The sequence below is a fragment of the Kogia breviceps genome, chromosome 3 (genome assembly GCF_026419965.1).
Source record: "Kogia breviceps isolate mKogBre1 chromosome 3, mKogBre1 haplotype 1, whole genome shotgun sequence".
In the NCBI taxonomy this organism is placed as follows: domain Eukaryota; kingdom Metazoa; phylum Chordata; class Mammalia; order Artiodactyla; family Physeteridae; genus Kogia; species Kogia breviceps.
Window position 1 is genome coordinate 137,009,209 of NC_081312.1, and position 12,642 is coordinate 137,021,850.

General features: G+C 39.7%; 1 protein-coding gene and 1 non-coding gene across 7 annotated transcripts in view; one reads left to right on the forward strand and one right to left on the reverse strand.

Annotated features, from left to right (window-relative positions):
* The window catches only part of ZNF609 (zinc finger protein 609), a 229,953-nt gene that overhangs the window by 11,581 nt on the left and 205,730 nt on the right, over nt 1–12,642 (reverse strand). The window lies entirely within an intron of this gene.
* TRNAA-CGC (transfer RNA alanine (anticodon CGC)) lies at nt 9,260–9,332 on the forward strand. The gene has a single exon. It is a non-coding gene; the product is annotated as a tRNA-Ala (tRNA).

Below are 12,642 nucleotides of genomic sequence, written 5' to 3' on the forward strand. Positions count from 1 at the left end.
ATGGGCAACGGTTGTAAAGATTCCATGGTCCAGTTAAAGCACATTTTCCTAACTTTTAAAAAATTATGCAGTATTTCGAATACACTAAAAAAATATAAAGGATAACTAAACAAAAACTCATGTGCCCACCACCCAGCTCAATGGATTTATAAAATTTTGTGCTATACTTGCAACAGATTTGTTTTTTAAAGAATAAAACATCAGGGCTTCCCTGGCGGCACGGTGGTTGGGAGTCTGCCTGCTGATGTGGGGGGTGCGGGTTTGTGCCCCAGTCTGGGAGGATCCCGCGTGCCGTGGAGCGGCTGGGCCTGTGAGCTGTGGCTGCTGGGCCTGCGCGTCCAGAGCCTGTGCTCCGCGAGGGGAGAGGCCCGCGTACCGCAAAAAAAAAAAAAAAAAAAAAAAAAAAAAAAAAGAATAAAACATCATAGTTGAAAACCATTGTTTACTATTTTTTCAAACTTGCCATTGATAGGATCATGCTGGGTATATAACTTACCTTTCTCACTTAACATGACAAATTTGAGATTTATCAATGTTGACATGAAGAGCTTAACCCATTTATTTTAATGGTGCTCAAGTATGTCATTGCATGATTTGACCACAATTTATACATACTGTTGATAGAAATTTAGATGTTTCTTGCACATTTTCACTCTTAAATGACATCACAATGAACATTCCTGACATGTTCATTTTATTTAAAAATGGTTTTGAATAGATACCATAGTCACTCTCCAGAATTTAAAAGGTAGCAAAAAAAAATGCAAACAAACCCCAATATAAAATGAAGTGTCCCTCCTGTCACTGTCCTTCAGCCTTTCAGGTCCCATACTCAGAAACATCCATGGATATCCATGTACTCCTCCAGAGGTATTTTATATATTTATAAGCAAATATGTTTATACATTCTTCCTCAAATGGTAGCAATGTACACCAATGTTCTGCACATTTTCCATGTAACCATATATTTTGGATCATTCCATATGAGTAAACATAGAACTACTTCATTCTTTTCAATGTCTGCATATGAATGATTTCAAACCATACCATCATTTATTTATCCAGTCCCCTGTTGATGGACATTTAGGTTGCTTCATTCTTCTGCTATTACAGATAACGCTGAATAAATAACCTAGTACAAATGTCTTATCTTACATATCACAGAATATGTCTAAGATAAATTCCTATAAGTAAAACTGCTAATCACAGAGCATTTGGATTTTTCATAAATACTGCCAATTTGCCCTCAGAGAGGATGTACTAATTTATAAACCCACCAGTAGTTCATGAGAACACCTGTGGCAACATAGTGTTCTCAAACTTTCTGGTTTTGCCAATCTGATAGGAGAAAAATGGTATTTTATGTAGTTTTAATGTCATGTTTCTTATTATGAGTTTGTATAGCATTTCATTACAAGATACCATGATGAGACATTTGTATTTACCTTCTAGTGAACTGTCTGTTCATATCCTTTGCTCATTTTTCTACTGAATTATAGTCTTCTTCTTATTTGTGACTGTTTATATACCACAGTAAGCCTTTTGACTGTACTACAAATCAGATATTTCCCCCGGTTTGTCATTTGCCAACGGTGGTTAATGCTATGCAGAAATTACTTACTTTTAGGTTGTTACATTTATCAATCTTTTATGGCTTCAGAATTTTTGTCGTATTTCAAAAGGCTTTCCCCATTCCATCACTTTATTAACAGTTTTTTTCTTATGGTTTCTTCTAGTATTTTTATGGTTTGATTTTTTATATTTAAATTTTCGATCCACCTGGAATTTAACATGGTATAAAATGTCTGACTTGGACCTTTTTTTTTTTTGGCTGCGCCACACAGCTTGTGGGATCTTAATTCCCCGACTAGGGATTGAATCTGGCCCTAGGCAGTGAGAGCACGGAGTCCTAACCACTGAAACTCCAGGGAATTCCCTGACATGGACTTTATAATTTTGGTTTTTCTTTTGCCTTAATTCTAAATTATTTTTGGTTAGTTTTACATTGAATGAAGTCAAATATATTAAGCTTTTCCTTTATTTTTTAAAAAAAATTTATTTATTTTATTTTATTTTTTTGTGGTACGCGGGCCTCTCAGTGTTGTGGCCTCTCCCGTTGTGGAGCACAGGCTCTGGACGCGCAGGCTCAGCGGCCATGGCTCACGGGCCCAGCTGCTCCGCGGCATGTGGGATCTTCCCAGACCGGGGCACGAACCCATGTCCCCTGCATCAGCAGGCGGACTCTCAACCACTGCGCCACCAGGGAAGCCCAAGCTTTTCCTTTATTGTTTGTGCTTTTTATGTCTTATCACAAGGTCATAAACGTTCTACCATGAGATATTTTAAAGGTATCTTTAACAAGCTAAGAATGTTTTTTACATTTTTAGTGGTAGAAAAAAATGAAAAGAATAATATTTTGTCATGTGAAATTATATGAAATTCAAATACTTCTCAGAAATAAAGTTTTACTAGAATATAGCCACATTTATTCATTTGCCCATTGCCTATGCCTGATTTCACGCCTCAAGGCAGACAGAGTTGAGTATGTGTAATAGAGGCTATATGGCTCTCAAAGCCTAGAATATTTACTATTTGGCCCTTTACAGAAAAGGTTCACCAACCTGTTTTAGATCTTTTTTCTAATATAAGCATTTAAGGTATAAATTTCCCTCATAGCCCACTTTAGTTGCAGTCCACAAGTTTTGATATGTTTTCATTATCATTCAGGTCAAAACATTTAGTTTCCCTGGCTTTATTTATTTATTTATTTTTTGGATTCTGAGTTTATTTAGAAGAGTGTTGTCAAATTTTCAAATACCTGGGAATTTTCCAACTATCTTTTTGTTTCTAATATAATTCTACTGATATTATAAAACATACTATATATGATTTCAATTCTTTTAAATTTATTGAGAATTAATTTATGGTATAAAATATGGTCTATCTTGAAGAACATCCCATGTGTACCTGAAAAGAGTATTTCAAAATGTATGCTCTGCAGTTGTTGGGTAGCCTATAAATGATAGATCAAGTTGATTGATAATGTTTTTCAAATCTTCTATATCCTTCTTAATTTTCTATCTTATCAATTATACTTTCCACTTGTTCTTGCTTACTGGAACTCCTATTTGGACCTTCTAGACTAATCCTCTTATCTTTCTAGCCTGTTTCCTATTTCTTTGTCTTCTGGTTGTATATTATAAGGGATTTCCTTCATCTTCTAGGCTACATACTGAAATTTTCATTTTTACCATTTTTAAAAAAAGCATCCTTGTTTCATGGGATACAGTATTTTATCTCTCTGAAGATATTTAATTATATATTTTTTTCTCTCAATAGTCTTGCTCTCTCAGTAGTTTTTTTCCCTCTAACTCCTTTTTTTTCTGTTTTATCCTACATTCTCTTGTTTTTCAGGTTTTCCTCAAAAAGTGTGGTGATCTTCAGATCTTGTTCATATTTAAATGAAAGGTAATAAAAACTGGGACTGGAAGCACTATCCATTAAGCCATTAATACTGGTAGAGATTTTTCCTCCTTTCCAGGACTTGTCAGATTCCCCCAGAGAAGAACTCTTTAATTCTTACCTGCCTGCCAGTTTCTCTATGTTATATGGATTTTCACTTGGTCCTTGGTACAGCACCCTGCCTTCCTCTATGCCCAGTGTCCCTGCTCTGGTTGAAACTCTTTGAAAAGTGAACATCAGTTTTCTGTAATGGCAGAGGGGCTGTGTAGGATGGGGATAAAAATGCACAGCCTTTGCTTCTTCTCCAGACCTTCAGCCAGTCTTCTGTTTTCAGCTTCACCCCATATTCCCTGTGTTCAAAGGTACTCTGATATTTCCAATTTCTGAATATTTCTAGAAATCTGTGGTGCAAACTCCTTATTCTTGGCTCTCCTTCCTCCCAACCTCAGGTAAACAAAGAAACAAACAAACAAGCTTCTGTTTTTTTCAGGTCTCTTAAATCAGCATTGTGCATCTGCTTTCTAGTGTCCCAAGTTTTATGGATTTATACCTGTCTGTCTTCTTTACCTTGTGAGTTTATATCTTAAAAACAAAATCCCTTTACTGACATTTGAATGGGTTTTAGGAGCAAGGTAGGAGGTAAACATGTACTTTCAATCTACCATATTGAACCAGAATACTGAATTTACTCTTTTTATAAAAAATAAATAAATAAATTTATTTATTTATTTTTGGCTGTGTTGGGTCTTCGTTGCTGCACGAGGGCTTTCTCTAGTTGGGATGAGCGGGGGCTGCTCTTTGTTGCGGGCTTCTCATTGCAGTGGCTTCTCTTTGCAGTGGCTTCTCTTGTTGCAGAGCACAGGCTCTAGGTGTGCAGACTTCAGTAGTTGTGGCGTGTGGGCTCAGTAGTTATGGCTCGTGGGCTCTAGAGTGCAGGCTCAGTAATTGTGGTGCATGGGCTTAGTTGCTCCGTGGCATGTGGGATCTTCCTGGACCAGAGATGGAACCCGTGTCCCCTGCATTGCTAAGCGGATTCTTAACCACTGTGCCACCAGGGAAGTCCCCCTGAATTTACTTTTATTTATCTGTTTGGTATACAGTAAGTACTTGGAGTGTACAACCTACCTAGTTAAGTTTCTAATTGGAATTTCTCTAATTCAGGAAAGTCATTACCTATTATATATTAATTTACTGTCTTTCTGCCATTCTTTCATTTTTTTTTTTCTAGGACTCATGTTGATCTCTCATATATTTTTTCTTGTGCTTGATTCTTCCAATTTATAATCTTTTCTTTGACTACATGTAGCCTAGAATTTATCCAGTGTATTGAGGTTTTTAAAAAATTTCAATGACTATAATATATAATTATATTTAAATGACTTTTTCTCATTTCCAAAATTTTGAACTGGTTAATTTTTCATATCTACATGACATTATTTAATTATTGACTGTTTGGTTCATAGTTTTATTTTTTATTTTTTTCATAGTTTTATTTTTAATAGAGTTTATTATTCTGTTTCTCTTTAAGAATTCTAAACATACTTATTACAGTCTTTGTACCATATGTTAATTTCATTAGGTGTGCAATTACTGACGGTTAAATTTAAAATGTTTGAGATAATTATAGATTCACATACAGTTGTAAGAAATAATAAAAGAGATCTCACATGCCCTTTAATGGTAACATTTTTTAAAAAATAAATTTTATTTATTTATTTATTTATTTAAGGCTGTGTTGGGTCTTCGTTTCTGTGCGAGGGCTTTCTCTAGTTGTGGCAAGTGGGGGGCTACTCTTCATCGCAGTGCGCGGGCCTCTCCCTATCGCGGCCTCTCTTGTTGCGGAGCACAGGCTCCAGACGCGCAGGCTCAGTAGTTGTGGCTCACGGGCCCAGTCGCTCCGTGGCATGTGGGATCTTCCCAGACCAGGGCTCGAACATGTGTCCCCTGCATTGGCAGGCGGATTCTCAACCACTGCGCCACCAGGAAAGCCCTAATGGTAACATTTTGCAACAAAACTATAGTACAATATCCCAACCGAGATTCTGCCATTGATATAATGAAGATATAAAATATTTCCATCAACATAAGGGTACCTCATGTTGTCCTTTTTAGCTACACTCATTTCCCTCCCATCCCCATCCCTCCTCAATTCCTGGCAACTAGTAATCTGTTTCTCATTTCTATAATTGTCATTTCAAAAATTTATATAAATGGAATCATACAGTATATAACCTTCTGGGAGTGTTTTTTTTTTTTTTTTTTCCTACCAGCATAGAGTTCTCTGGAGATTTATCCAGCTTGTTGTATGTATCAATAGTTTAGTCCTTTTTATTGGTGGTTTAGTATGGAGATATCATAGTTTGTCTTACCACTCACCTGCTGAAAGACATCTGGGTTGTTTCCAGTTTTTGGCTATTATGAATAAGCTACTATACACACACATCTGTGTACAGGTTTTGTGTGAACTTAAGTTTTTTGGTTTTTTAAAAATAAGATTTGTTTATTTATTTATTGGTTTTGTTTTGGCTGTGCTGCACAGCAAGGCATGTGGGATCTTAGTTCCCTGATCAGGGATCAAACCTCCACCCCCTGCAGTGGAAGCACGAAGTCTTCACCAGTGGACCACCAAGGAAGTCCCTTGAACTTAAGTTTTCATCTCTCCAAAACAAATACCCAAGAATGCAATTACTGGGTCATATTGTAGTTGCATTTAGTTTTGGTTTTTTTTTTAACTTTAAAAAAAAATTATTTATTTATTTTTGGCTGCACTGGGTCTTTGTTGCTGCACGCGGGCTTTCTCTAGTTGTATTGAGTGGGGGCCAGTCTTCGTTGCAGTGAGCGGGCTTCTCATTTTGTGGCTTCTCTTGTTGCGGAGCATGGGCTGTAGGTGCGTGGGCTCAATAGTTGTGGCTCATGGGCTTAGCTGCTCCACCGCATATGGGATCTTCCCAGACCACAGATCGAACCCATGTCCCCTGCATTGGCAGGCGGATTCTTAACCACTGCACCCCACCAGGGAAGTCCTCTCTCTCTCTTTTTAATCTTAGCCATTCTAATAGTTGTATAGTAATATCTCATATTGTGATTTTTAATTTGCATTTCCCTAATGCTAATGATGTTAAACGTCTTTTTCATGTGCTTATCTGCCATCTGTATATCCTCTTTGGTGAAGTATCTGTTCATATTTTAGCTCATTTTCTGACTGGATTGTTTTCTACTGTTGAGTTTTGAGAGTTCTTTATGTATTCTAGATACTAGTCCTCTGTTGGATATTTCTATATATTATATATATATATATATATATATATATATATATATATATATATATATAAAATGTAAAGGTTTTTTAGTTGTATTTAGTGGGAGAAATCAGGAAAGGTATGTCTACTCCATCTTCCTGAAAATGGAAGTGGAAGTCCTGGTTAATTTTTAGTGGTTATCTTTCTTAGCATTAGATTTCTATTATATATAATTTTGGTTTGCAGTGTCTTTTTTTTCTTGTTAAATGTATTTATTTATTTTTGGCTGCGTTGGGTCTTTGTTGCTGCACACGGGCTTTCTCTGGTTGTGGCGAGCGGGGGCTACTCTTCATTCCGGTGCGAGGGCTTCTCATTGTGGTGGCTTCTCTTGTTGCGGAGCGCAGGCTCTAGGTGCGCAGGCTTCAGTAGTTGTGGCTCACAGGCTCCGTAGTTGTGGCTCGCGGGATCTAGAGCGCAGGTTCAGTAGTTGTGGTGCACAGGCTTAGTTGCTCCATGGCATATGGGATCTTCCCGAACCAGGGCTCGAACCCGTGTTCACTGCATTGGCAGGCAGATTCTTAACCACTGCGCCACCAGGGAAGCCTGCAGTGTCTTTTTTGAATGTGTTGTTTTTGTTACTAATTTCCCCCCTTCTCTGTTTAATAGTTTTGCAATTTCTTCCATCTAGTCCCCTAAGGACCTAGTCTGAAGAGGTCTTCTAATGGCCTGAGCCATTAGAAGATATTTAAGATATCACAGTTCTAATCACTGAACCAGCAGGCAGCTTCTTCACAACTCCTTAGGCTTCCCTCCTCCCCCACTCAATTAACTTTTTTTCTTCTTGAAGTAACAAATTCTTTATCAAGGGCAATTTTTTTTTAAAGCTCCAACAACAGGTAGGTTCTATTATAATCAAACCTAATACAGTAGATTGATTTCATTAGTTGCTCCAATTCTTTGCCTTTGTCTGAATCTACACAATTTGCCATGCAACTAACTTGCCACTTGTCACTCGGGTGTGAAGCCCTATACCTATATACCCTTTAAAAAAAATCTGCTTTATAGTTATAATTTATATACAATAACAGCCATTCATTTTAAAATATATAATTTGATGAGTGTGATTAATATTTATAGTTGTATAATTACTACCACAATCAATTTATAGAACATTTCCATTAGTCAAAAAGTACTCAGCCCGGGCTTCCCTGGTGGCGCAGTGGTTGAGAGTCCGCCTGCCAATGCAAGGGACACGGGTTCGTGCCCTGGTCTGGGAAGATCCCACATGCCGCAGAGCGGCTGGGCCCGTGAGCCATGGCCTCTGAGCCTGCGCGTCCGGAGCCTGTGCTCCACAACGGGAGAGGCCACAACAGTGAGAGGCCCGCGTACCGCAAAAAAAAAAAAAGTACTCAGCCCTTGTGCAATCAATCTCATTTCACCATCCCCAGTCGCAGACAATGACTAATCTGATTTATATTCCTATTGCTTTGCCTTTTCCAGAATTTCATATACAATGAATCAGACAGCATGTAGTCTTCCACATCTGGCTTCTTTCACTTAACATAATGCTTTTGAGATTCACCATGTTGTTGCAGGCATCAGTAAGTAGTTCATTTCTTTTTGTTGCTAAGTTCAATTAACTTTTAAAAAATCTCCTTCCATGAGACTGGTTGGGGGGTTGGCATCCTACTCCCCTGGCCTCAAGTTCTCTCTATTTATGAACTATCTCTATAGATATTTTTAGTACCAGGAACTCATCTCTCAGGCACCGTTCTCTGGTCCTATACCTGGCCAGCAGGCCCACAGTTTCAGCCTCACTCAGTGACTTGCATCTATTCTGTTTTTGGTCCATGGATAAGATTATTTTGTTTGTGAGCCCAAACATGTTGATTTTCACTCTATATATTTTACTTCTTGCTATGTGTTCAGAACAAAAGGGATGTGTCAAAAGTTTGAATACAGTAATTCAATGTGCCCAAAGGCACATTTTCTATGTAATGTATCTAGAGAATAAGACTCTAGAATTCGGACTTCCCTGGTGGAGAATCTGCCTGCCAATGCAGGGGACACGGGTTCGAGCCCTGGTCTGGGTGGATCCCACATGCCGCGGAGCAACTAGGCCTCTGTGCCACAACTGCTGAGCCTGCGCTCTAGAGCCCGCAACCCAAAACTACTGAAGCTTGCGCACCTACAGCCCATGCTGTGCAACAAGAGAAGCCACTGCAATGAGAAACCCATGCACCACAATGAAGAGTGGCCCCTTCTCGCCTCAACTGGAGAAAGCCTGTGTACAGCAACAAAGACCCAACACAGCCAAAACTAAAATATATTAAAAAAAAAAAAAAAAGAACTGAACAGAAAAGAAAAACAACTTAAAAGACTCCAGAGTTAGTCTTTTGTTTGTCTTTGGTCACAGACTAATAAAATACTATTTGATTAAGCACTCTCAGAGCCTATCTGTAATAACTCAACTATATTCTTCTTTGATGTAGAATGCTGTCTAAAGATCACTGAACTTGCAGTCAGAAAACCTTAGTCCAAATCCTTGCTCTGGGACTTCCCTGGTGGTCCAGTGGTTAAGACTCAGCGCTCGCAATGCAGGGGGCCCAGGTTCGATTCCTGGTCAGGGAACTGGATCCCGCATGCCACAAACTAAGAGCCTGCATGCTGCAACTAAGACCCAATGCAGGGCTTCCCTGGTGGCGCAGTGGATGGGGGTCCGCCTGCCGATGCAGGGGACACGGGTTCGTGCCCCGGTCTGGGAAGATCCCGCATGCTGCGGAGCGGTTGGGCCCGTGAGCCATGGCCGCTGGGCCTGCGTGTCCGGAGCCTGTGGCCAGGGAGGCCACGGCAGTGGGAGGTCCGCGTACCGCAAAAAAAAAAGACCCAATGCAGCCAAAAATAAATAAATAAATACATTAAAAAAAAAAAAAAGCTACTTTGTAAATAAGGAAATGGAAGCCCAGAAAGGTTATGTAATTCACTCATTACTCATTATTGATAAGTGGTCAGATCTTCAAGGCATTACACAGCTATCTCTTAATGCATTCTGATTCTTTTTACACAACTTCCTTAATATGTCCCTTTATCTTCATCTTAGATAAAAGATACATAAAGGACTGTAGGGAAGCATCCAGGGGGAAGAGAACAGGATTCTTATCCCTTTCTAGGGCCCTGGCATCTTAAGGGAAATGACAAACCTCCTAAGATAGCAATTGGGCTAAATTCTCTCTGGCTGTTAGCAAAGTGAATTCATATGGATGGCTCCTCCTAGTGATGGGCTGCTCTGATTACTGTATAACCAATTTGAATAAGAACAGGGTACATTTATTTCTAGACAAGGTAAGACTTAGAAGTAGGCACCTCATTTACAAGGGCAGATGAGCACAGCTGTATATAGACAGGTATACAATTAGAAGAGGAATGTTATTCCTACTCTTGAAACAGCTGGGTAGGAACACGTGTTTATAAATCTGTTTCCCTCCTCTGGTATAATCTGCAAACGTTAACAATAATGAATGAGGTGAAAAGATGACAGGTCAGAGTGCTGGAAATGGGAGAGGGGAAGAGGAAAAATTCTAATATGGAAAAACAAAATGGAGCCTGTTTAAATGTCAAAGCAAACGGTTTTCTGAAGTATAACTCTCTTCCTACAAGGTTGTGAGTTGAGACAGCTGGGAGAATAAGAAGACAGGAAGGAAAAAGCAGAAAATAACACTTAACAGACCTAGTTTCTCTATTAAGGGCTAGCTTTAAAGCAGCAAGTAGGCTGAAGAGAAAGAAAAGTTAGTTTTCATTTTAGAAAGCTTTCTAGTTTGAATAAGTGCTCACAAAATAAGGAAAGGTTGGCATGTATGAAGATAATAAAAATAATAATATGCTAAAAGTAGTAGTAAAAGTGCTTTGTGTTTCTCTAGGTGGTTATTTTCATATATACCTAGGGCGTCACAGACATAATCTCATTAAACATTACTAAGTTTTAGAGTGCTGAGTTAAGTATTCTCCCTTCTTAAAGGCGATCAACACCAGAACACGGTAAAGGGGAAATGACTTAGGTATGAGGCAGCAATCAGGTTCCCCCAGGTCACAGGAGGAGTGCAGTGTTAAGACAAAACCCAATCCCAAAGCAGCACTACTTTGTTTCGAGAACAATTCCAAACAGTTGTGCAGGGACTTCCCTGGTGGTCCAGTGGTAAGAATCTGCCTTCCAATGCAGGGGACGCAGGTTTGACCCCTGGATGGGGAACTAAGATCCCATGTGCGGCAGGGCAGCTAAGCCCACATGCTCTAGAGCCTGTGGGCCACAACTAAGAGAGCCCGTGTGCTGCAACTACTGAGCCCATGCACTCTGCTGCCACAATGAGAAGCCCGTGTGCTGCAACGAAGAACCTGCGTGCCCATATATGTGGAACCTAAAAAATGGTACAGATGAACCGGTTTGCAGAGGAGAAACTGCGACACAGAAGTAGAGAACAAACGTATGGACACCAAGGCGGGAAAGCGGCTGGGGGTGGGGGTGGGGGTGGGGGTGTGATGAATTAGGTGATTGGGATTGACATGTATACACTGATGTGTATAAAATGGATGACTAATAAGAAAATAAATAAGTAAGCATTAAAAAAAAAAAAAGAACCTGCGTGTCGTGACTAAGACCCAACGCAGCCAAATAAATAAATATTGAAAAAAAAAAAAAAACAGCCATGCAGTCAAGACTGATACAAGCACAATAGTGGAAAGAGTAAATTTTACCTCCAGAGCCCTCATTTTTACAATTTCCACTTAGTCCATGCTTTCTCTCAGGGATCTAATAAACTAATGCTCAGTTGACCACTTTCCTTCTTGTATGCCATGTGCTTCCTTGCTTCCTAGCTTCCACTTTCCTTCTTGAAAACACTTCCTTCATTTGGCTTCCAGGACAAGGACACCACACTGGCCTGATTTTCTTCTTATTGTTCTACTCGCTTCTTCTCAGCACCTTTTGCTGTTACTTCTACATATCTAACTAATGACTCAAACTTCTATCTCTAGCACCTACCTTTTCCCTGAACTCCAGATTCAATATATCTAATTGCAAATTTGACATTTCCATTTGATGTCTCAAAAGAGATTTCAAACGTAACATGACCCAAACTGAGCTCCTGATATCCACCTGTCCCTTGACCACTCCCTTGCCCCCTGCTCCCAATAACAACTTGGCTCTGAGTTTTCCCTATTTCAGGTAATGGCATTTCCATCCTTTCAGGTGTTCAGGTCAAAAACCTTGGGAGTTCTGCTTGACTCCTCTCTTACTCTCACACCACCCCACATCCGATAGTCAGCAAATCTTGTTGGCTCAACCTTCAAAATATATCCAGATTTTGATCATATCTCACCATCTCCACTTCTCTGGCTCCAAGTACTCCTCTATTATTGCAACATCCATCCTATCCCTCTCTGACCCATTCTCAACACAGGAGCCAGAGAGATCTTGTTAAAATCCAAGTCATATCCTATCATTCCTCTACTCAGAACCTTCCAAAGGCTTCTTTCCATTTCACCCAGATTAAAGGGCAAAATTCTTATTGTGATCTTAAAGGATTCATGTGATCTCGGCCCTCATGACCTCTCTGATCATCATCATCTACTACTCTGCCCCTCACACTCTGTCCTGGCACGTGAGCTACTTGTTCCTTGAACACAAGAGGCATGTTCTCGTCTTAGGGCCTTGAACTTGCCATTCCATCTGTCAGTAACATCCCTTCCCCCATCCCCCATATTCTCAAAGCTACTTTCCCTTCATTTCTTTCAAATATTTTCTCAAAAGTCATCTCAGTGAGGCCATCCCTAATTCCCACTCCCCACTTACATACTTTCTAGTTCCCTTTCCTACCTTCCTCCACATATTTTTTGTGTGTGTGGTACGCAGGCCTCTCACTGTTGTGGCCTCTCCTGTTGCGGAGCA